The following is a 26466-nucleotide window of genomic DNA, read 5'->3' on the forward strand; positions in this document are numbered from 1 at the left end:
AGTTCAACCCCCCTCATTTTACAAAGGAGGAAACTGAATCCCAGAGAGATTGTGGGACTTATCCAAGGTCACACAGGTAGCAAATGGCAGAGTCAAGATTTGAATTCAAGGTCCATGACTCCAAGTTCTGATCTTTTCATTGTCTGGATTGCCAAAGCAGGCCTCCAGCTGGTCTCCCAATCACTAGTCTTTCACTATGTAAACCTTTCCTGTACATTGTTCCCAGATGAATCTTCCTCAGATTCCACTTTCATTATGGCATTCCCCTTCTGGAAACCCTTTAGTGAGACTCCCCTGTTCCACCCTCCCCCAGCCTTACAGGACAAAGTCAGAGCTCCTTCACCCAACATTCAAGGCTATCCATAGTCTGGCCCCAATCTACCTATTTAAATGTATCACTCAGTACTCTCTAACACAAACCTTCCCCCTTAGCCCAAGCCATCAATCCAGAATCCCTAAATACAACCATGCTCTTTTCTACCTTTGTGCCCATGCTCACATCCCCTCCCTCCAAGACAATTTGGAATGGTCTTTGAGCTAAATCTCATTTATCCTTTCCCTTTAGGATCCAAACATACTTATACCTTCCAACCACCCTAGTCCACATTACTCCTTCTCTTTCTCTTGGAATTCCTACTGAAATTATTATCCACCCCACACAATTTTTCCACTTCATTTTAGACTGTCTTATATTACTGTCTAATCTTTTCATGTACATTAGTCCTATCTCCCCAGACAGACTATAGAGAGGACAGTGAGGGCAGAAGTTTACTTTTCTTGGATTTCCCCACTATTGTACCTATGGCACATACAGTGCTTATACGATAGTATAGACTCAGTGTCTGCTGCATTAAATTGCCTGCCCAGGCAGTTTCCCAATCTTGTGAGCTGATTCGTATGTAAATCATTTAAGTGGCGTGCAAGTACATAATGTTCGACTTTCCAGATGCCTGCATGCCTACGTGGGGCCCCGAGTCTTTTGCCAATGGGTGTCTGATCGTCAAACATTTCGCTCCTGGTGTTGCCTAGAGCTTCAGAACAGGGTACTGGTGACCTTCTAGTGGGAAAGCTCTGATGTGTCCGGACTGGCATCTGACCTGCTAGGCTGTTGTCTTCAAAATGAAGGACAAAAAAACACAACAAAACTCTACCACCGGCTCATGCTTTCTGGCCTGTGTGCCTTTGCTCACACCGTTCTTAATGCCTGGAATGAGTGCCACTTTCCTCGCCCCTTCTGTACCCCCCACCCCTGCCCCCCCCCCGCCTTGAAATCCTATCCAACTTTTCAAACTAAAATGCTGCCTTGGCTCTTCCTGATATCCCTCCCCCATCCCCAGTCAGTAATGACCAACGCTGAGCGACCCCCACCACACCTTCCCCCGCCAGCAACACACACACACACACACACACACACACACTCATATACACACACACACACTCATTCACACACACACACTCATTCACACACACTCATTCACACACTCACACACACTCATTCACACACACACACCTCGTCTGGCACTTTGTGCCTCTCATGCCCTTATGAAGCATTATTTTCTATCCCAGCTATCTGAGCTAGTATTAGCCTCCTAACATATTCCAACCTCCCTGAAGGCAAGGACCCCTTTTCATTTAATGTCTCTCTCTCCTCCCAGCCCCGAGCTAGGTGTGCAGCACACTGCAGGAGCTCGGGAAATGCCCCGTGCGTTTGAAATGAACCAAACAAACGATCAGTAGCGGCTGCTACCCGTTCGAAGAGAATTCTCTGACAGAGAACCGCTAGGTAGGCTGTAAAAGCACGGTTCATTCATAGTTCCCAAAGAAAAGCAATCCTAGGATTCCAAGCTGGAGGGGATCTTCGAGACCATCTAGTCCAGCCGATTGTAGAGGAAAGAGTGCGGACTGAGAGGGCTTGTGTGGTCATGGGTAAGTCACCACTTCAGCCTGAATTTCCACCTTGGGAAAATGCAGTGACCATGCCTGTAAGGCTTCATTCCCAAGTTTGTTTGGAGCATCAAATGAGAGAGGGATTAGAAAAGTCTCACAAACCTGGAGGCACTAGAAGAAAGGAAGGCTTGCTATTATTTTTTGGTCAATTTTGGATTAGCAAAGTATTTATTATTCATTATCTGGTTAGCTAAGCAAGGGCAAGCAGTCGTGCTAAGAAGTTCAGACAAACAAACGTTTTCTTTGGACTTGGGAACGCAGTGTAGGACATTTTAGTAGGTGTTTTAGTTAGGACAAATTATTCAAATGAGAGCACATTACCAAAGCAGCCCCCTCCTCCCCCACTCCCACAGCTGGTGGTAGAGGAAGGAGGGGGAGAGAGGGTCGCCAGGGAATGTGTTGTATGTGCCTAAAGCTGACCGGGGTTTGAAAAATTGACTGAAATGACTCTCCACATGAATAATCCAAAGCTCACTGTACTTACATTGTAAAAACTCAGATTTATCTGAAGTCGTATTTCAGGAGAAAAAATTAAGCAGAAGGTAGAACAATTATCCAATGAGTTAAACATATCCATATATATATATACACACACATATATATGCACACATACGTATGCAATAATTATACATGTATATATAGTCAGTCTAGATAATTTGGGTCCCAAACCTATCTTTTTCCCCTAATATGATCGATTCACTATCCAGTTGCCTCCACTGTCCTTACCCCATTATGTGATTTATTTTTTTAAATATCCATTAAAATGCATTGTGGGAAAAAAGTAAAAATGGAGCGAAACCAAACAGTAAAATTCACAAAATAGCTGATAAATGCATTTTAAATTAAAATATATACATGAAGGAAGGAAACTATCTGAATGGTATGTTATATTTTCACTTTTATTAAATTCTCTTTTCTTGTTTTAACATTTATGTGGTATTTTCCATTCTATAAACTTTGAATTAAAATTTTTAGATCTGTTCTATAAATTTCTAAATAGTATGTTGTCACTCTATAAATTTAAATTTACATAATTATAATCTTATGAAGTATTCTAGTTCGAAGGGACCTTAGAGATCATCTTTGCCAAGGATTTTTAACCTTCTTTGTGTCCTGGAGCCCTTTGATAGTCTCAGGAAGCCTATGGATGTCTGCTCAGAATACTGTTTTGTCAGCTACAACTATAACTAAAGGAAATGCTAAATTTCAGTCAGAGGTTAGTGACAATAAAGATAGATTTTTTTTCCCCCATACAAAGTCATAGACCCCCTGAAATCTATCCATGAATTCGAGACTAAGAACCCTGGATCTAGCCCTCCTCTCATTTTAAAGATGAAGAAATTGAGACTCCGAAATGGGCAGGGACTTGCCCAAGGTCATAGAATGAGTTAGTGGAATTTAATTTACTTGTGGTTTTCCCCTTTGGGCACTGGAGAAATATAATTGAAAGTCAAAGTTTAATGAGGCTTTTATCCATCACCTAAGTGGGAGGGGGGAAGCGGCTCTAAAAGTATAACCAACAAATCATTCAGTCAACAAATATTTTTTGAATGTCTACCATTGTGACTATTTCTTCATTTGTAAAATGAAGGGATTGAATGAGCTGACCTCTAAGGTCCCTTCCAACTTGAAATCGATGACTCTAGGATCCTAATACCATGCCTAATATTAAATAAGCAATGTAGGGGATGTAAGAAGACTCGTGGTCCCTTTACCTGGGTGTTACTGCATCCTGCTCCTCTCCCCGCTTCTCTTTTTAAAATTTCAGAGAAACCTCCCTGAATAATATGCATAATATTGCCCTGGTGTAAAATTTGAAGAAAAGACAAATGAAAAGACACCAAGAGTGCCTCCTCCAACCCTCAAAGATTCAGCTGCCCTGCCTAGACAGAGGAATGCCACCTCGGTAGGCACTGCCCGGAGCTGTCCCTGAAGGGCAAACAGACCCTTTCCTAGAGGCCCAAGAAAGAGCTGTTCCTATTTGTGTAGAGGCCATGGCTGTGGGAAGCAGGTGTAAAACAGAGGAAAGTTGAAATAAGGCTGGAGGCACTTCAGCACCCAGGGAGCAGGAAAGAATTGAGGCTCCAAGTTATCAAACTTAAAAGGATTAAAAAAACCAAACAATTATCTAATCCCAATCCCCTGGACTTCCTGGGGAAGAATGAAAACACCCAGAGACTGATTCAAGACAATAGGAGTGTGGAACAATCTAGCAATGCTTTAGAAGTTCAGAGAGACAGAGAGACTTGAATACCTGGGGGCTTGCTATAGTCAAAGCCTCCTTGTGGAGGTGAGACAAGACTTGAGCCTTGAGGGATGGGAAGATCTTATTGGTTGGTAATGCACAAGGGAGTTCCTTCAAGTTTCCTTCATTTCATTTATTTTTCATTTAACAAGCATTTATTTTCTTTTCTACCCACCCAATTTATTTTTTAAAATCAAATTAATTTGTTTTCAGTTTTCAACAATCATTTCCATAAGTCTTAAAATTTCTCCTCTTCCCTCTCCCCTCCCTCCCTTTCCCCTCCCTTCCCAGACGGCCTGCAATCTTATATAGATTCTACACATACATTCTTATTAAACATATTTTCACATTAGTCATGTTGCATAGAAGAACTAAAACAAATAGGAGAAACCATGAGAAAGCAAAACGAAACAAAATAAAACATAACACAAGAGAAAAGAGTCTGCTTCATTCTGCCCTCCGATTCCACAGTTCTTTTCTCTGAGCATGGATGGCATTTTCCATCATGAGTCTTTTGGGAGATATCTTAAGTCCCGGCATTGCTGAGAAGAGCTAAGTCTATCAAAGTCAGTCATTGAACAATGTGGCTGTGTACAGTGTTCTCCTGGTTCTGCTTACTTCACTCAGCATCAGTTCATAGAAGTCTTTCCAGGTTTTTCTGAAGTCTGCCTGCTCATCATTTCTTATAGCACAATAGTATTCCATTACATTCATATACCACAACTAGTTCAGCCATTCCCCAATGGATGGGCATTTCCTCGATTTCCAGTTCTCGGCCACCACAAAAAGAGCTGCTATAAATATTTTTGTACGTGTGGGACCTTTTTACCATTTTTATGATCTCTTTGAGATACAGCCCTGGAAGCGATATTGCTCACCCACCCCCAATTTAAAAGGAAAAAAAAAAAGAAACCTTATAATGAATGTTCATAGTCAAACAAAACAAATTGCCACATTGTTCTTGTCCAAAACTGTTTGCTTCACTCTGCATCTTGAATCCATCACCTCTCTGTCAAGAGGTGAGTAACATACTTGGTCATTGGCTCTCTGGAATCATGGTTGGATGTTGTACCAATCAGAGATCTTAAGTTTTTCAAAGGTCTTTATCTTTGCAACATTATTCTTGAATACATTGTTCTGGTTCTGCTTCCTTCACTCTGCATCAGTTCATACAAATCCTAGGTTTTTATGAAACTATCCTTTTTATCATTTCCTATGACCCAATAGTTTGCTATCACATTCATATACCACAACTTGTTCAGCCATCCCCCAATTGATGGATACCCTCTTAGTTTTTATTTCTTTGCCACCCCCGCAAAAGATGGTACAGATATTTTTTGTACATATGGGTCCTTTTCTCCTTTCTTGGATAAGTCCAATAGTGACAAGGAGTCAGAGAATATGTGCACTTTAGGGAATTTGAGGGCATAGTTGCAAATGGCTAAGTCCCTTCCATTTCTATGGGATAGAGGCTTTCTGTGGCCACAAACCAACATTCAGATTAGCTCCCAGTAATATTTTCCGTTGGTAGCTTACCTAAAGATCATTTTTTGGAGAAAGGAGTGTTAATTAAAACAATTATGAGGAAAAATAAAAAATTCTTGCTTTGGCAGGTTTAGTTGACTTGTCATGACTTCATGCTTCTAGACCAATAATTTCTTCAGTCTATTACACACACACACACACACACACATACCTGTTTTCATTACATAGAGTTCACATATGGGATATAAATATATAGAAACCAAAGTGAAACCCAGCAAAAGAAAAAAAGTACCAAATAGAAAATTGATTCAGAAATTAAGACCTAAGGTTAAGTAACCCTCCTTTCCCCAACCAGTAGGGAAAACATAGAGAGGGAAATAAAAGATGCTGTGAGTTAGCGACTGAAAGGAAAAGAAGATGAACACAGAAGGAAGTAACAGGAGAGTCACTAAAGATTATCCACAGAAAGACTCATTTCAAAATCTGTCTTTAGTTAAGAAGATATCTGAAGTTCAATTTTAAAATGTCTACTGTCATTGAAATTTGGTTAAAAGTACTTGAAGGGGACAGAGGGACAGACTGCCAGCCTGAAAACCAGAGCTGGAAGCTGGCTGAGATATGACAGCCACTGAGGCCTTTGGTCCCCCAGGAGCAGAGGCCAGGGGCTCAAGTCCAATGACTTGGCCTGGCCAGGCTCTGCCTGGCATTGAAAACTATTGAACACTGGGCCTGGGTCCAGGCTCCTGGACCCCTGGAATAAAACCAGCACCATTACCCCCAGACTCTGGGGCCTTGTCTCAGGGTGTAGTCACTGCCACCATCACTGTAGTTTTGCTTCTGAGAGTCCTTCTCCTGGCAATGACATTGGCCCTGCAGATGTGGAAGCTATAGGAGAAGAGCCGGACAGAGGGCACCTGCAGGTCCAGCAGTGAAAGACAGGTGGGTGCCTGGTCTCCACCACCTCCAACCTGAAGTTTCCCCTTGAGGAGTAGCTCATCTGAGCACTTTTCCCCCTTCCTCAACGCCTGTACACCTATTCTGGTATTCAAGATCTGCTTGGCATTAGGAACATACCCACTCTGACAACTCCCGTCAGCAGGTATCTGGACTGACATCGAGGGCCCCAGATGCTAGGGGTATGATAGAGTGGGCTGGGGGCTCTGTCTAAGCTCCTGACTGTGTCCAGTTTAACTTTACTACCAAGCCTGCTGTGGATTTTTGACATTTGCCCATAGACCTTCTCCTGTGCCTGGCAGCTGCTGATGCTTTGGCTTGGCATTTCTCATGCTGTTGTCACTTCAGCCCTCTCTCCTGCTCCCCACTCTCCGCTAAACCCTATGTCCTACTCATGTCTTGCAGCTCAGCTATCCCACTCAGCTGAGGCAGCCCTAGGCCCCAGGACTGAAAAAGACAAGATGTGGAGATGGCTCTCCTGTTAGGATTAGAGTGGGTGTAACAACCCGTGTCCCTCTTCCCTTGGTGATCAAGTGATCAGGGCCAGAAACCTGTGTTACCCTTTCTAGAGACATGGGGCACTGAAACTGTACCCACGTCCAGAGGCACCCTCTTAACATTCCCCCTAATCTCATTGAGGCTACTTGTACCCTCCCAACTAAAGTTATCCCTGCCTCCTGGTGAATAAGAAATAGGTATTTAAACTCTTTTTTTTCTTTTTTGGTATCTGAACTCTTGAAAAGAAAGTGCTAAAAAAAAAAAATCTTCCATCTTTCTGAAAAACTTTCTCTATCTCCCTTCTTTGAAACTTCCTCTTCCTACAGGGCCCTCTCTTCTCCCCCTCCCCCCTGCCCCCACCCAACCCTCACTGCCTCTGATTCCTTTTAACTCTCCTGGAGAGGGGTTCCTTGATATGTATTTTTTTGTATAAAGATGCTCTGGAGGCTTAAAAAAAAGGACTTGAAGTGCTGAGGGGAACACTCATGAGAATGCATGGCAGCGAATTCATTGTATTTTGATATGCCAGTTAATAGTCACACATCTCTATGGCTATTTCTTCCATCAGGGCAACTCATACACTGTGAGCTCCACCTCCACAATGTCTCATCCTCTGTGATTCTTTCCCATGCCTTTCCATAAATTCTCCAGAGAGAATCCACCCAACCCTCGGGAGGCCTTCCTGGAATTCTTTTAATATCACAAGGGTACCAATATAGTACTCCATCTGTTGTCTCTCATTCTTACTATATGACTAGGTCACCTCCTTTTCAGGCCATACCTGGGCCCAGTGATTTCTTTTAAGGGTGTCATCATCAGTCATATGCCTTCTTATTTCCATCATACCCCTTGGTCACCTGCAATTTTGAGTCTTCTGAGATCATGGTGTTCCATGATTCATAACCAGATAAATTCACAAGGAAAATACTTCAGTACTTAAAGGATCCAGAATTGTGCCAGTTTGGGCACTCCCTCTACTTGAGGCAATTTGTAACTTCTTTATGACTTGGTAGATGGTCTTTGAAGTTTGCTGTTGTGAAAAAATTCATCATGATTTGGCAAGTCTGTTCAGTCTCACAAAATTTAGGCCAATTCCTCTAACATTGGTCCATTGCTGGACCCCTTCTTGGATCTTTCCAGCTTAGTAGGACCTACCAGACATTGTGTTTCAGTGGTATGGTCTTTGAGAACCCTTGGTCACTTTTCTGCAGTGATGGCCATCACAGTAGGGCTTTAGTGGTAGAGGATATACATTAGTAGGTCAAGGATGTAGGATTTTATCAGCATGGAACTCCCCTCCTCTACTCCACTTCATCTCTTAATTAGCTGATAAGTCTTAGAGAGTTGTCCTGAGACTCAAAGAGGTTAAATGACTTTCCCAGAGTTGCATAGCTGAAATTCAGAAATAGGATTTGAACCCAGGGCCTTCTGGCTCCAAGTCCAGTACTCTTCACTTCGCCATTCTTCCTCCCTAGGAAGAGACAGCATTTATGTTTGATAATGGCCCTTTGCACCATAGGCCAGCACCGGGATCATGGAAAGGGCTATGCAGTTTCTGAAATGTAACCCAGCCCAATCTCCTCCTCCTATGCCCTTCCTGGCCCAGATCATTATCCTACTGTACCTATCCAAGACAGATATACAAATTGATTTACTCAGCGGGCCCCACCCAATGAATTGTAGGTATCTCATAACCTAGGCATTCTTAATCTAATTTGTTTTCCAGGGTGGACAGTTAGATCTGTACACTTCTTAAACTCACTGAGGAAGGAAGCTTTGTCATGTTTGGGGTGGAGGTCTCAACAGAATTTTACAATAGCATAAAGAGCATTTGGAGAATGTCTGATTGGCAAGATTTTCTGATTTATTATTCAACCGATATTTTTTGAGTGCCAACTCAATGATATGAATCCAAATGGAGCATCCCAGGGCATTTCTCTGAGCTCTTTGGCAGAGTTTCAGAAGTGTAGCACTTTACCTTCTCCCCTCCTCTCCCAATATTAACGACTCAGCTGCATTCTCTAGGTGAAATTATGTCGAAAATCATGCAAAACGTAGTCAACAGTTTGGTCAGTATAGGTATTGTCTGATGATCTTTAACTTGTGGTTAATGGTTCTCTCAGTGTATCTTGGGTAATCAGTGTAAAGAGAAACCCAGGAGCTGCCCTGCTCCTTCCTTTTCCCTTTCTTTTTGAAATATCTCTTGGGACTTTTTTTTTTAATATAGAAAAAAAAAAACCAGAAGTAGCAAAAAACAAAGTAAATTCTGGTGCCAGGTGATCTCAAATCATGATTTAACAGTTAACTAAATAAACAATTCACCCCCAGAAAGATGCATGCATGACAGTTGCTGAAGTTCATTTTTGTAGCCAGAATAGATATAATCTACAGTTGCTTCAGTCTAGAGTGGACCATCATGTCTTATGGCCAAAGCCCATAAGCTTGGCATTTTTTAACTGGCACCTCATAGACTGGACCTGATTGACCCAAAGGAGAAAATTCTCTTTACTGGACACCAGCTAGTTTAGCAGTTGAACAGTGTGGTCCAAGGTAGCTGCATTTTCATGCAAATGCCTTGTTCATGTCCATATTCTTAAACTGTGATCACACAAAGGAACAACACATGTACAGCAGTGGAGATATCCATAAACTATCCATTTCCTGAATCCCTTCCCTTACCACCCTCTAATGCCCAATACCAACAAGATTCTAGAGAGACCAAGATTCTGAATCAAATTGGATCATTATTGAATGATAGATAACCCTGGGTCAGTGTCTAAACTAGAATCTGAGAGCAGTGACCACATCTTATGCTTCCTTGTACTCCTCACAGCTCCTAGAACAGCGGTGAGGATAAAAGCACTCAGACTGTACCAGTTACTTTGTTGTCATTCAGTCCTTTTCATTGTGTCTGGCTCTTTGTGATCCCCATTTGAGGTTTTCTTGGCAGACATACCGGAATGGTTTGCTGTTTCCTTCTCCAGCTCATTTTACAGATGAAGAAAGTGAGGCAAACAGGTTCACACAGCTACTGTGTGGCTGAGGGCAGATTTGAACTCAGAAGGCTGAGTCTTCCTGATTCCAGACCAGGCACTCTATCCACTGTGTCATTTAGCTGCCCACCAATTACTTAGGGAATATCAATGGACACAAGACCTCATTAGTGTGGGTATTCTCTCTATTCTTGTCCAACCTACACATTACCTCTCATCTTGTACAACTCTTGTCCATTTCCTATTGTAAATATCCACAGAGAGTTCACTCAATGTTCTGAAGACCTTCCTTTACGTTTCTTGACATTCCATGGCTACCAGCCATGGACCTGCCAAGATTATCCCTTATAAAGCTCAACTTGTTTTCTGACCATTCATCTCTGATAATTCCCTTTGGATAGGGGTTGAATCTGTAATTTCATTGGTACAAGGAGCTTCCTTCACCATTGCTGGTCAGTACGTCACATTCTTTGTGATGTATAGTCTTACAAAGCTGCCTAAGAACTGAGATGTTAAGTGACTTACCTGGGGTCACACATCCAGTATGTATGTGTCAGAGACCAGACATTGAACTCAGGTTTTCTTGATTTTGAGACCAGTTCTCTATCTACTGTGCCATGTTTTAAATCCCTTCTTATATGTAATTTTGTCCTTGATAATCTGCCACAGTCTCATAAAGTCCACCTTTCCCTTGCCCTTTGGGTGAGTGAGGCAAGCTTTTGACTCTTTAGAGCTTGTGGTAAGCCATGATTCACAGCCACAAACCACATAGAACCTCTGGGAGGATATTGTTGAATTGATTAACTAGTAGCAATAACACCTTCCATTGCTATGGGCCTTTAGAATTTCCAGAATGCTTCCATACATAGTCCCTTCTGTACTGTACTGTACATAGTCCTGTGAGGCAGTCGCTTAATAGGTGAGTGAGTCCTCAAGTAGGTAAGGTAACTTGTCCAAAGTCTTAGGCCACAGAGTGGTAGCACCAGAACTAGAGCCTCAGTTTTCCAACTTCCAGGCTGGTGTTCTGGGCAGAACAGAGCCCTCACTGGCCTGGATGCCAGCATGAGGGAGTGAGTCATGTTAGGGAAACTTGACCCAATCTTCTGGTTCATCTTCCAGATGCATCTGAATGTGAGTAGGATGTAGTCAATGTTCCTTCTCATTTTTGAAAGCTATGAATGGATGACCATATTAGGCTAGCAGCAGATTCTGAAGGCTGATCACATATGAACAGTTTAGTATTCTCATCAGATACAACTTATACCACTGTTAATAATCCCTTAGTGGGAGTTGCTGGATTTCAGTGGGGCCTCAGGCCCCAGATAGGAAGCTTATGAGAAAGATGGAAACAAAACAATGGCCGTGTCTTCTTTCTGGCAGGGAAGGGAACCTGGGTGGGGGTAGCCATAAACTTCTCTTTCCCCTTTAAGCCTGGCTGCCTTAGTGGGGTAAGCCAAGTGGTATGCTTTCAGAGAAGGTCTCTTGCCCAAAATATCTCCCTCACAGCTGTGCCAAGGGAAAGATGAGGGATGGGGTTGAGGAATGAGAGATAATAATAGAGCAAGGGGCACCATAAGGGTGGACATGGCTGGGTGGGGGACTGGAGCTGGGAGGGAGGACGTTGAGATTTGAGTGGACAGAATGTCCTGGGTATCTGAAGGTCAGAAGAAAGAGGACTTCAGGAAATAGGAGAGGGGACCAAAAAAGGGGGGTTATGGGAAGCAGGCTTGGGAAGAAATGGGAGGTGGTATTAGAAAGGGATGGGCTGAATCCTAGTGACCAAGTAACAGGCTCAGCATTTCTTGTGACAAACAGTTGGCATATGTAGGGGTATTTTATGATGTGCACAGCCATGGAAGACTGGACTGGAGCATCATTTATCGCAAACTATGGACAGGATCCTCTACAGAGTCCCCTTATTTCCATTAACCATGGGGAGCTAAGGTCACGGGGAGAAATGGAAGCAAGAGACTAGAAGCTTGAGTCTGGTCTCCCAAGCTTCTCCTTGGGAAAAGGGTATCACCCAATTTATCCTAAAGCAGGTTCTAGGGTTTGCCTTCCCCACTCCCATTTTGATGTCTTTGCGAGTTAGCCCTTTAAGACATTCCAGAAGCAAGGAGCTGAGATACATTTTATCACCAAGTCAGACTCAACGATGTGTACATACTGTGCTAGCCTGTGCTATATAGAGACTTGAGGCAAACAGAGAACTGTTAATGACACCTGGACGCTAAATGTTTGCTCTCCTTTCCTGTAGAGAACACAGTAGCTTTCTGTTTTTCAATACATGGATTGTGTGATATACATTTCCCTTTCGTTGGTGTAACAGTTTTTTCTTCCTTCTTTTTTTAGTCTTTTTTTTTTCATAAGCACTACTCCCTAATAAACCATTTTTAATGAAAGAAAAATCATGATACTTTCATTCTGGGAACAAAAACCTCATTTCTTAACCTCTCGCAGGAAAGAAGTTGAATTTTGCTCTAAACACAGAACATTTTTAATCTCAAGGGGTAATGCCCTTTTTCTTAGGAGACCAAAGCAAAAGTCCAAATGAGGTTTCTGATGGCAGTAAGTGAATCTAGAAGTACTGCAAAAAGTCTCCTTGAAACCAGACAGAATTTTTTTTTGCTCCCCCCCCCCCCATGTAGTTCGAGACACATATGAACCCTTTGCATGGGGAATGGGGAGGGGAGTTAGCTAAACATTTCCACATCTGGTTTTGGAATGGTTTGGAGAAAGCGAATCACTGCATAGGTTCCAGGAAGGTTTTTTGCTTCAATGGCTATTGATTTTTCAAATTCGGTGGACTCTTGACAACGTAGGTCTCATTTGTATATTGTTTTCCTGGAATCTTGTTGTCAAAGCAAGAGGAAAAATAGAAAGAAACAGGGTAACTCCAAAGACATATGTAATTATTGAAGGGATCAGCGACTGTCAGATTTTTGAGTTATAGCAAAGATTTTGACATTTGCTGTTAATCTCCAGAGAAATGGATTTGGGTTGAAATGAGGGCTCTTTTGGAAAACAAACCAAAAAAAAAGCACTTTTTTTTTTTATTGCAACACATTGTGAATTCCTTATGTAGAAGATTCGATAGCCCCACCCTGGCTTCAAATCCCTAGTTATCACAGGTTAGAGGAACTTTTAAAATCCCATTTAAAAAAATTAGTTGATGTCACTGCTGTCTGAAAATGACCACGACAGTTACCAGAGGGAATTGGTGAGAGATTAAGTGAGAGGTTAGTTAAAAGAAAATAAATTGCTTGCCTTTGTAGACTTTTTATCAACTCCAAAGACAATGGAACAGTTTCAGTTTTCCAATATTAGGAAGCAAAAAAGAGTGTTGCTGAACCTACACATTATTAATAGATTTATGTACTCGTAAGAATTATGGGTACATAAAACATTTGAGTAAGAATTATAAATGTCAAGTACATTTTCTCCACAAAAGAAAACACACGAATGGAATCCTAGAGAGGACATTATGAAAAAATAAATTTTAAAACCTGCATTCATTTCTGAAAGAAACAGGGAAAAAAGCCAACCATTTTCAAGGCTGTTTTTTATTTTATTTTAATATTGAATTCTAAGAGAACCAAAGAGTACTTTTTGTTTGGGGGGGCATCTGGTTTTTGTTCTTGTAATCTATTAACCTATCATGCCTAGTTTACACAGCATGGTTCATCTCACATACAAATAATTGTCCCGAACAAGGTAACTAGGAGGAAAGGACAGGAGTCTTTAGGGCTCCCCAAATTTGGTTGCTAAAAGATGGGTAGCCAGATATGCCATTAAAGTCTAACAAGACTAAACTATAACAAGTCCCCCAGACCTGGCCAAAAGAAATACTTCTAAATGAAGCCACAGAAATCTTGAAATACAAAGAATGCTATTTTCTCAGCAATTGCAAAACCCGTTATAATAAACTGAGCTCCCCAGTCTATCCTCCACACTCCTGTCCTGCTGAGCTAAGAAGCCAGGCAGTTTACATGGGTTGTGCCACAAACGTCAAGACAAACAAAGGGACACATTTCATAATTTCCATAAAACATAAGGAAAGTACAAATCCCCAATGCATTTACTTAATTTAGTTTACATTTTAATTTAATAATTTATTTGATTTGGCTTTTTTTTTTTTAATAAACTGCACCCCTTGCCACAGAGCCTCAGGGTTCATTCACAATTTAAAACATTGTGTGTGTGTGTGTGTGTGTGTGTGTGTGTGTGTGTGTATGTATGTAGCCACTTTAGAATTTTTTAACCCATTATAGATCTCTGAAAAAACAGTTATATTGGCTTCTACCAGAGATGACTTTGGAACATTTCTTTCTGAAGCCAGGAGAGAGCATGGGCAATGCCCCTGCCCACCTTAGCATTTTTTCACTGAAAGAACCTGTGCCCTAATGGTCAAGAAAACTTTTACATCAGTAAATAAGCTCAGGCTTGCTTGGGACCCTCTAAACTGTCCTGGATGAAACCCCCAGTCTGCTTTTTGTCTCTCTCTGGCTTGGGAACATAAATCTTCCATATGTAACTGAGAGCCTTGGATGATCCCAGCTGTTGTGAGGAAGGCTAAGACCCCCTCTAGTATTGCTTCCAAACTGGTGGGTGACTAATTTCTGAGCTCTCCACGTCCTGTTGGGGCCTCCTGTTCAAGTGGCTTAGATGAACAGGGGCATTATTTCTCTGGCACAGGTGTACCTAGCCTTATACAATCGAGGTCTGCTCCCCAACTGGTGTAGACAGTCAATCATAGTTTCAACTCTCTAGGAGAGCTCCATGCCTGAAGAAAACCCTGAGGTGAATCCCCTTTTGCCAAGTGAACAAATTTTTTTTTTTTCTGAAAGAAATCACCCTTTCCTTACTTTGCTTGGTTCAGACCCTTAGGTTTCTTTGTAGTGTTTTCTTAAAGTGAGGCACACATGTATAGCTCCAGCCTGAGGATGGCCTAGGTCCAAACCAAACCACATTAAGCTTTATAGGGTGTCTGACTGATTTTTTAACAGACTTGACCATCAAAACAGTCTTTTTTAGAACCAAAGGCTGCCCTGTGTTCTGCATGCCTCAAGTATGGCACTTCCCTGCACACCCCTTTTGGGCATGCCCAATATCCTTGACTATCACGTTCATTGTTGTTTGGGACCAAACTGTCCATAGACTATTGAAGACTGTTCCAGTGCCATATACGCAGCAGGCAGGCAGGCAGGCAGGCAGACAGGAAGGTACTCAGTCCATACCATTTCCGATGTGTCCCTTGGTGGGGTAAGATGGGATGGGGGGGTGATATATTTTTTTTCTTCGGAGAGCCACTGATCCCCAGACAAAATCAGTTTTCAACCACATACAAGTCAAAATATGCCTCTTGTTTAAATTTCTCTTTTAAAAAGGAATGTTTGCTGGTTTGGAATACTGTTTTTGTCTTTAAGAGACTCTGTATGTTTAGTGGAGAATGAATGAAAAATTAATTAATCCCCACAACTATAAATTTAGGTTTGATGAATAAAACCAAGAATGCAAACTATGCTTCAGTTTCATATATCAGGGCCACATTTTGGTGTGGGTTAGGAGAGAGAGGAGTACAGAGATAAAGAAGGACTGAAGAAAAAAGGGAGAGGAGGAGAGAGGGAAAAGGACAGGCTCAAATTCCATGCCTCACTATATCCCTATTACCTTCCCCTCTTGAAACTAGACTGGGTGTCCCCTTGTTCCTTCACTCTCTCCAGTGCCTGGATCCTTGTTGAAGGTACTGGATTGAGCTCTCCCCGCCCCCCCCCCCCCCCCCCCCCCCCCACCAAGCCAATCCCCAGAAACTCACAGTGGAACTGCCCAATATAAGCATCATAGAATTCTAGACTTAGAGCTGGAGGGGACCTCAGAGGCCATGTGGTCCATTTTTTTAGAGGAGGAAAATGGAGGCCTGGAGAGAGGAAGGGACTTACCCAAGATCACACAGGTAGCAAATGGCAGAGCTCAGGGTCTCTGAACCAAACACTGTGGCCTTTAAGCTATACCATATGGTGCCTGCGTTTGCTTCAGCTGCAGGGACAGCCAGGACAGCCCTCTCCTCTGAGGCATGAGAGCTTGGTATATTGGTTGGTCTTTTATGTACAATACTTTTAGAAATACAGCACTTTCCCAACCATAATAGAGCAGAAACATCTCATATCTCTTGATATGATATGATATGATAATTTCCATCTGGTAATATACCCATAGTCAGTCATGCCAATATTTTTTGAAAGCAGCCTCATGAATCCAATTGCACACTATTAAGCACCTACTCTTTTCCCTGGTCCTTGCTAGGTTCTTTACACAAACTACAAATTTACAGTTGTTTCTGTTAAAGGTAAAATAAAACCTTGCCCCCTACCTTCACAAAGACATAAAGCAGAAAGCTTCAGACGTTCTGAGAAATGACAGGTATTTGACAAAGTTTGATCTGAAATGTGAGAAGGTAGAGTTGGTTCTGAATGAGACTGAGGCTGCAGGAAGGTACTTGTTAAGGCAGTCAGGTTTAGAGATGGAAATCTGAATTTGCCCTTGGCTCTCTTAGCTAGAAGAAACTTAGCCTTGAAATGGAATCAGTTTACCTCCTCAGATCAAATTTATAACATCTCTAGGTTCAAAGCCCAGAGGACCAAACCAGAAACCCTCAGAAGTAGTTGACAATGACAGATCAATGAATAGTTGGAAATGGGCCTTCTCCAATTTCTTCTCCTGTGCTCATCCTTAGACTCCTGAAGCTCATGCCTCTGTCCCAAGTTGGGCCTCTGTTCTCACCCTATCCCTAACAATTCAGTCCTAGCATTCTGTAATACCTCAGATGATATCTTAGACTTTCAGAGAAGGTATCAAGATTCTCATGTCTACCACTAATATCTATATGACTGGTTAATCTAAAAGCTACTTTCCAGTTTTCCTTACATCCACATACAGTATGACATTCCACTGGTAAACTGTCCTTTTAAGGGATTTGGGTGGGGAAGGGAGGGGGCAGGACATTATGGTTCCATGGAAAGGACCCTGGCTTGGGAGTCAGAGGACCTGGGTTCAAATTCTGCCTCTTATATTTATGACCTGTGTAACCCTTGGGAACACAACTTAACCTCCCCATGCCTCAGTTTCTTCATCTGTAAAATGAGGGGATTGGAATGACCTACCTCTGAGATCTATGATACTATGAATTAATCTTCCAGATAACAAAGATTGTATAGTAAAAGTAGGTGAAATGAAGACTATTTGGAAGCTTCTTGCCACTCCCCCCAATACACATACTATACTACCACACACACACACTATAGTAACACAGGAGAGTGTGGGTTTGATACTTTCTTCTTACAATTGTAAAATAGACAGCAAGTTTCATTTAAGTTTGATTTCTTCTTTATTGAATGCAAGTGTCCCTAGATTCATGTCCCTTTGAAGCAGCTCTGGTACTGCAGGACCCTCCCTTCCCCAAAATGAATGCCTCCCTCCCTCCCCTAGAAGATTCTTTATCTTCCAGTTAACAAAGAATAAAGGAACTCTTTCTGAAACATTTGCTCCAGGGCCCGGCATTCAGACGCACACTGCTGCATGTATATAACATGAAATGTGCAAATATAATTTTTCCCTCATAAACTGACAGTCATATATACCTCCTCCTTAAAGTGTGAGCCTGGGGCTCTGGGTGTTCTGACTCTATGCTTTGCTACATCTGTAAGTATATATATATCCATTTGAGAAGGAGACAAAACAGCAGAGAGGCAAGAGGAGGTAGGGAGGCAGGGGGGAGGCTGGGGGTGGATGGGGAGGACTTATAGCTAAGATCTAGAGAGAAAGCCAAAGTTCGAGATTGTCTCTTCAGTTTCAGGATCCCCTACTTGTAATGACAGCATTATCATTCTCTTACAATAATAAATCAGGGAGGATTTCACTGGTCATCGAATTTAGAAATAGAAGGAACCTTAGGGGTTATGTGGTCTAGCTCTCTCAAGGCCCACAGAGATGAAGGGACTTGCCCAGGGTTACAAGGCAAATAGAGCTTTTTCACTACTTCAATCTGCTGTCAAATAGTCTAACCTAAATCCATTCTCTAGTATCCCTGGTAAGAGGTCATGTAGTTTCCTGCTTGAAGACCCTTAGTGACCTCAGCTTACTAACCCCCAGAGGCAGCGCCATTCTGCTTTTGGACAGCTCTCATAGGCAAGATTTTCCTCGTAGCTTGCTTACAATCGGCCTCTCTTCCACTTCCACCCATTGTTTCTGATTCTGCCCTGGGGCCAATCAGAACAAGTCTTAACCCCTCTTCCACGAGACAGCCCTTCAAATGCTTGGAAGAGGCTATTTACTCGATGGCATCCACTCCTGAAACCACTGATACTTCCCTGCTAATACCATCGTTAATATGAGAGACAGAGTAACACGTGGCCCTCAAGAAACCATTGTAATGTAAGGGTAGGTGGGTGCTGGTGATGGGGGTGGGTGCAAGGGGAGTAGAGTTGGGAGATTATATGGGGAGAGAGAGGGTGTGGCAGAGTGGAGAATTCTCAACCTGGCAGAGAAGTTCTAAGGATCGTGTCCCATTTAACTTTACAAATGTGTATTTGGCCATTAACTGTGGACACTTTGGTACTTGGAGAATTTAAGGTCATCCACTTCTGTTTGCACACAAGTGCTATTTTTCATTTGTACATGACTAAGTGTGCAATTCAAACTGAAAAATACATATTTTATGTTTTAAGTCAAAGCTAAAAGCTAATAGTGGCTTTCTCAGGGGGCATACTTTTGAGGAGTGTTTTATGATGAATGTTCAGCCAGCAGAATTCTAGTTTTTGCCGATGTTGGATCCCAGATCATAGAATGTCCAAACTAAAATCGACCTTAGAGACTATGGAGAGTAATCTCTTCAGTTTTGCAGAGCAGAACATTGAGGCCCAGAGAGGGGGAAAGAGCTTTCGCAGGGCCTCACGATCAAAATGGCTGGAGAATGGTAACAGATTAGGTGCCCAGTCCTCTGGGTGCGCTTTCCATAGCTATGTGGAGCTCTTTTTCTCCTGAATGACAATATATGAATCAATTAGGTTTTCTTCTCTGGGGAATTTCATTTCTCTTATCTCATTTGGCCCTTCCCGTGAGGCAATGAAAGGCACGTCTGATGATTTCATTTTACAAAAGGACAAACTAGAGGTGGCAGAGAGGGAGTAACTTGCCCAAGTTGGTTAAGGTGGTGGCTCTCAGCTGCCTAGTGCTCTCTCTGTCCAACTGCACTGCTTCTTTCTTCTCTCCCCCTGAGAGAAGCTTGCCAGATTATTAATATTAATTATATAAATAATTAGTATTATTTAATCATTGTGTGAGAGAGCACAGTGTTTATACACTCCATAGCTTGTACTATGTACAGTTGTCTCAAGACCCAAAGAGCATTCTGCTCTGGTTGCTGATGGGTGAGTTAGTTCTTCAACAAACCCCAGAGGGAGAGGGGAGTAGCTTTATGGGCACACCAAGGGATCTAAGCAAGCCAAAGCTAAGAGCATTAAGAGGAAGAAATAAAAGCTATCTGCAGTCATACAAAAATATGCTCTAGATCACCACTGATTAGAGAGATGCAAATCAAAACAACTCTGAGGTACCACATCACACCTATCAGATTGGCTAACATGACAAAACAGCAAGATGATACATGTTGGAGAAGATGTGGAAGAGCTGGAACACTAATTCATTGTTGGTGGAGTTGTGAGCTGATCCAACCATTCTGGAGAGCCAAAGAGCTATAAAATGTGCATACCTTTGACCCAGCAATATTGCTCCTAGGGCTGTATCCCAAAGAGATCATAAAAATGGGAAAAGGACCCACATGTACTAAAATATTTATAGCAGCTCTTTTTGTGGTGGCCAAGAACTGGAAATTGAGGGGATGCCCATCAATTGGGGAATGGCTGAACAAGTTGTGGTACATGAATGTGATGGAATACTATTGTGTTATGAGAAATGATGAACAGGAAGACTTCAGAGAAACCTGGAAAGACTTATATGAACTGATGTTGAGTGAAGTGAGCAGAACCAGGAGAACATTGTACACAGTAACAGCCACATTGTTCAGTGACTGACTTTGATAGACTTAGCTCTTCTCAGCAATGCCAGGACTTAAGGTACCTCCAAAAGACTCATGATGGAAAATGCCATTCACACCCAGAGAAAGAACTATGGAGTCTGAATGCAGATTGAAGCACACTATTTGCTCTCTTGTTTTGTTTATTCATTCTCACGTTTCCTCCCAGTCGTTCTAATTCTTCTATGCAACATGACTAATGTGAAAATATGTTTAATAAGAATGTATATGTAGAGCTTATATCAGATTGCAGGCCATCTTGGAGGGGGGAAGGAGGGAGCAGAGAAAATTTAAAACTTATGGAAGTGAATGTTGAAAAGTAAAAATAAATGAATTAATTCTTAAAAAAGTTGAGAGGAGCTTTGAGAATGAAAAGTACAGATGAGGAAGTCTGGAGAAAGAGAGCGATTGTCCACTCAGTGTAATTGTGAAGTAGCCCAAGTTGATATTCTTTATTGGGGGCCTCTTCCTACCCACCTCAGTCACCCCTTTCATACACCGCATAGTCTTTCGGTTTTACTCATACATTCCCTGCTCTTCCCTGCTATCAAATTCTGCTGTCAGTAAAGGATCTCAAGTCCATTCACTGAAGGCTGGAGGCACCTTGACAGCTTAGCAGGGATGGTGAACCTGTGGCCTCGAAGCTTTCACTGAATTTGAACTTCACAGAACAAATCCCCTTAATAAAAGGATTTGTTAAACTTGGACTCAGTCAAGGACCTCACTTGAGGACCTAGAGGGCTACATGTTGCTTTCAGGCTGCAGATTCCCCACCCCTGGAAAGAATTAATCTTCTCAAAGGGTGTCTTTTGACCAGGAGCTATGCTTTTAGCTATTGGAAAGAACCTTCTGGGAGTCGAATAAGGGAAGTATTTTACACCAGACAAAAGCATCCTTACAATACTGGAAAATTTGGGGGGTAACTGAAGCATGATTGTAATTCCATTGAATTTGGAGGGACCATGGGGTGGAGGGAGGGTCTGTGAAATGGGCCGAGATAAAAGACCTTAGGAAGCATGATCCCCAATTTGGGCATGTGCTTGGGTGTAGAGAGCCTGGGCATAGGTGAAAAGACCTATAGGGCTAGTGAAAGACCTCTTTCCATACCCTATTTTCTGGGGAAAGGGAAGGAGAAAGAAGAAAAACAACATGGCAGTCTCTTTTTTTCTGGGATATCTGTGCCACTGAATGAGGACAAAATCAGTTTGTTGATCAGAAGTTCCTTCCTGACAAGGATGTTTTAAAGAAAGTTTTTTTGTAAACTTTAAAGGGGCCAGGGAAGAACCAGGAAAAGTTCAGATCATTTAACAAATGCCATGGCATTTCATAGACCAAGCTGGAAAGAACCTTAGAAGTTATCTAGTTCAACATGCCCATTTGACAGAGAGGGAAACTGAGGGCTAGGGAGGGAAAGGTACTTGGCCAACATCACCCAGGTAATAGGTGACAGAGTTTATCTTGACTAAGCAATAGTCCTTTGAAAATCAATGGGCTGCCCTAGAAGCCCTTTCTTAGGGACCCTGTTTCGAGTCCTGATTGTGGCTCTAGGATTCTATCTTTTCCTATTTCTAGAGCCTCTGAGTTGGAAAGGACCTCGGAGGTCATCTAGTCCAGTTCATACCTGAACCAGAATCCTCACTCCAACACACCCAACAAATGGCCATCTGACAGGCCGTCATTCAAAATGACCAGGAGCACAGAGTGACTGGAAATTTGGTCCGTATCACCTTCTGGGTGGACAGTGTTTTCTAAGTGAGCTCCGAAAACAGTCTTGTTCAGGTCAAAAGAAGGGATCTGGAAGGAGGCAATGACCTATTACGCCTTATACAAAAGAAATGCTGTATTTCTAGGTTAAAAAAAAAAAGAAAAAGAAAACAGGATGAGAGCAGGGGAAAACTGACTGAGGTCATCTGCAGCTGGAGCAGACCCCTTGGAATGGGTCAGGGCAGACTGCCAGGCTACATTGATCTCCCCCTGGGCTAGTCCCACCTAGACACACATCAATCTGTCACTCCCCTTAGGGGCTGTCGGAAATTCCTGGCACAGATGTCTCCTTGAAGGGATGCTTTTTGGATGCTCCCTGATCCAACTCTCTTTGCTGCTGAATTATGAGGAGTGAGGGAGAGAAGAAAAATGTTTCTTTTTCTTTTTCTCTTTTTGCATCCATCCCACTCAGTGCCTAGCACAGACATACACATAGTAGGCATTGAATAAAGAAAGACTTGTTGAATGAGTAGAAGCAAGTGAGAAGCCAGCAAAAGGAGAAAGAGGAATGAGAAGAGAACTGGTACTGTTTCCCCTGTTTTTACTTAATATCTTTGAGCAACATCTATCTCCTTACTGGCATGCTTCTTTTGACCTTTAAATGTTGGCTTAGGATGCTCCCCCGCCCCCCAAATGATTGCATGTAGCTAACCTGGTTACTTTATATTAACCATTAAACTAAAACCATGTTTATTAACATCTGTTGGGTGCTGAATAATGAGTGAGACCTGAAGATATATACAATATTTAGGCGAAATCTGGGGATCTGCCTTCATGGACTGGCAGAGGAATGAATGCTAGCTCTGGAGTCAGAGGATCCCTGATACTTCCTATCTGTTTGACCTCTGGCAAGTTACTTCGATTTCTTCCTCCATATAACCTTTGGTTCAAAGGGTCAGTTGTATGGGGCTGTCATCTGGACTAGATGACCTCTGAGGTGCCTTCCAGTTTTCTCTCTGGGATCCTATGGTTAATGTTGGGGAAGTCACTTAACTTCTTTTGGGCCTCTGTTTCTTCATCTGTAACATGGAGGTATTGGACTATATGGTCTCTGAGGCCCCTTCTAGTTGTAGATCTATGGCACTGTGATCCTATATTTCTATGTTCAGTGGCTCAAGAGTAGTCTAGTTTGTTTGGAGTGTGTAGAAAGGAATAATAGGAGATAGGACTTGAATGGAAGAGGTATTTCATATTGTAGAAGACCTTGAATGCTAGCCAGAGGATCTTGAGGTTTTCTTAGTAGGCAATGGGGAGCCAAGGAAGGCTTAAAGCCCAAGACAAGTGTGACCAAATCCAAATGATGAAGCAAGCCCTCTTATCCCTTCTTCATCACTGGAAAATCCTTCATTATTCTTGCTGGAGAACAGCTGTGATATTCCATCCTCACAGAAACTCAAGGAGAGCTTTCCTATCTAGATTTCCGGCATTCTGACTATGGGTTTGGGGGTCAGAGGATCTAGTGTCTGATTATTACTGTCTTCTACTCTTTCTTTTGCCTCATGTGAGCAACATACTTCTTAAAAGGCAGAGGAAAAGCCATGTTGGTTTGGCACTCTGAAAAAAATTCCCCCACCCCCACCCCTAGATCTGTGATTTCATCATTACAATGATTGAAAGTCCTTACAAGGACCTTCCTGTGTGGAAACTCCCTTCATCAAGGTAGATCAGCAACTTCTCTTCAAGTCTTTGGTTGATGATTGAGACTTGTCCTAACCTAATTAAAGTATCTGTGGGTGCCATTTTCTCCCTTATGTTTAATGGGGTGAGGTGACTTGATTGGTTTACTCAATGAATCCCCACCCCTACATTATAATCTAAGAGAGCTGCTAGGAGAGACTGAGAGGCTAAGTGACTTGCCCATGATTATACAACTAATATGGGCTGGAAGCAGGATTTGAACGCAGGTCTTCCTTATTCCAAGACTGACCCTATGCTGCCTTGCAGGGTTTTACTTGTAGGAAGAATATATAATTTATGATAGTGTGAAAATGATAATTTTGGGGGAAAGTAGGGAAAGAAACTTAGGTTTCTCTTGACTTTTAGGTGCCATTCACAGAGTGGTATAGAATGAAGAGGGCTGAATTTGGAGTCAGAGACCCTGGATTCAAACCCCAGCTTTGCTGCCTAGGAGACTTTGGGTAAGTTATTTCACCTCTGTGGCTCAGGGTTGTCAACCGCAAGACAAAGGGTTGAACTAGATGAACTGGAAGATTCCTTCTGCCTCTAAATCTATAAGCCTATGAACCTTGGTTCTGATAATTATTTAAAATGATAACTCAGTATAACATAAAATGATTAAAATATAAAATTACAACTTACAATTATTTAAGATTATAACTGAAATATGATGCAAGAATACTCATATGGAGGCTACAGTTGGGTTTTTTTGTGGGTAGTAAATATTTTATCTGACTCAGAATTTCCAACATGATAACTCATACCTCCTTTTCATCATGAGAGTTAGAGCTACCCAGCGAGGTACTGGATGGAGCAAAATCATCCTTTATCTCTCAACTGATGAATTATTATCTTTGATTTTCCTACCCAATCTCCTGTCACACACATGTTTTATAATGCAAAGAAAACCAGACAACTCCCCCTGCCCTGAAAAAAAAAGGGAGGGTGGGAAAGGATTGGGAGGGAGAGTAAATTCTAACCACAAGTGTTTGGTTAGTGTTTTCAGATCCTTCTAACTCTGGGATTTTGGACATCATTTCTGGCACTTTGGTTGGGTTGCTGAAAAGCCTACCTTTGTTATTTGGACCTCATTCTACATACTTTGAGTTTCCGTACCTTTACACATTCCGTATATTGACACATTTAAATTGACCTTTTAATATGAAAAACATTTGGGCCAAACTTGGGGTTTATTTAGACTTTAGGAAGTTAGAGTTAATGGGACACTGTACTTGTGTGTATGTGTGTGTGTGTGTGTGTGTGTGTGTGTGTGTGTGTGTGTGTGTGTTGGGGGGTGGCTTCTGGGGCTGGGGTAACCTCTGCCTATTAGCCACTGGCTAAGGAAGGACCATTCACGTAGTGAGGGCAAGACATAACAGATGGACATGTCCAAGTGTTATACTGGCATCCACCAAATAATCCAGTAACCAGTGGAAGTCTTCCAGCTTCCCAGATCTCCTATAGAGGGTTTAGGGAAAATCATGAAACAAAAGGGCCCAGCATAAGGAAGCATGGATGGGCTTTGATCCTCTTTGGTGCAAGAGGTATCCACCCTGATGAGCTTTGGGAGCCATTGAAGTAAGTGTCTGCTGGGTTCTCTAATGCCACTTTGGGAGGTGGACAGAATATATCTTCTTATGTCCATTTTACATATGGAGAAACTGAAGCTCAGGGAGTCAGGCCCATAGAGTGAGTCTAGATTAAAACTGAAATCTTCAGATATAGAAAAATCCAGGTCTGTTTTTGTCCTGGCTAGATGACCTTCCTTAGTTTGTTCCTAGTTCTTGCTTTGATTGCAGATATTCCTGGGGTAAGCAAGTGGCTTGGAGGGGGCTCTGGGAGGCCCCTTGCCCCAATCCGAGCCCCCATTTTGGGGAATGCTGGCTAGACAGTAACTTGTTTCTTCCATTAGATTTTCCAGTGAGATGGTCTGCTGGGATTGAGAGCTGCAAGGATGCAGCCACAAGTGCGCGTATTGAAACTTTAACATTTCCTTTCATGACTCTAGCAGATGTTTGTATACATAAAGAGTATGCTGGCTTTGACCCACTGATGGAAAAAAGGCCTTTTTGACGGTAAATCTTGTGCTCTGTAAATAATTTTGATGTCCAACAACAGCAGTGCCTTCTTGTTTACTCTTGCCCCTTTACACACTTTGCATTGTGAGCCGCTGCCGCCAGCAGAGCCAGAGCGGGCAGGGCATCCCCTAACAGCCCCTAGCTGCCAGGCAGGAGCTGACAAATGGAAGCAACTGGGCCTCTTCATTCATTAGACCAAGTGATCATCTGGCAAATGTGCGGATGTGCTTTTGGCCAATGAAAGCACATACTTCGTCTTTTAATGTACAGCATTCATCCTAAAGCAACTCAGTGATTACAGGAAGGCCAGGCCCAAATTCCGTACCCAGTGCCACTGTCCACAGTCTGGTGGGGGTTTGAGGGGAAAAAAGAGGCTTAAGATGTTGAAAATGAGGTAGTTCTGGGAAATGGGGGGGGTACGACAGGGAGGGGGACATGAGTTGTTGTCTCTTCTCTCTTCATAAGAATCTCAAGCCACATTGCTACCTTTTTGCTAAGGTGAAATCTTTCACATGGGTCATCTTTACACCAAAACTGGAGACTCTCAACTTATTCGACTGGATTTAAAGGGCCTCAGGAAGATTTCCACCTTCCAAATCCCTCTTGTCATTGATGCCTGAAGTTCCACCATTAGTAATTCATTCCTTTAGGTCTAACATTCCTCTGAGACCTTATGGGTATTTAAAAATATCGCACATCAAGGTTCCTCAGTCTTCATGTGAATGAACTAGAAGC

Source organism: Notamacropus eugenii, chromosome X, assembly GCF_028372415.1.
Source record: "Notamacropus eugenii isolate mMacEug1 chromosome X, mMacEug1.pri_v2, whole genome shotgun sequence".
Taxonomy (NCBI): Eukaryota; Metazoa; Chordata; class Mammalia; order Diprotodontia; family Macropodidae; genus Notamacropus; species Notamacropus eugenii.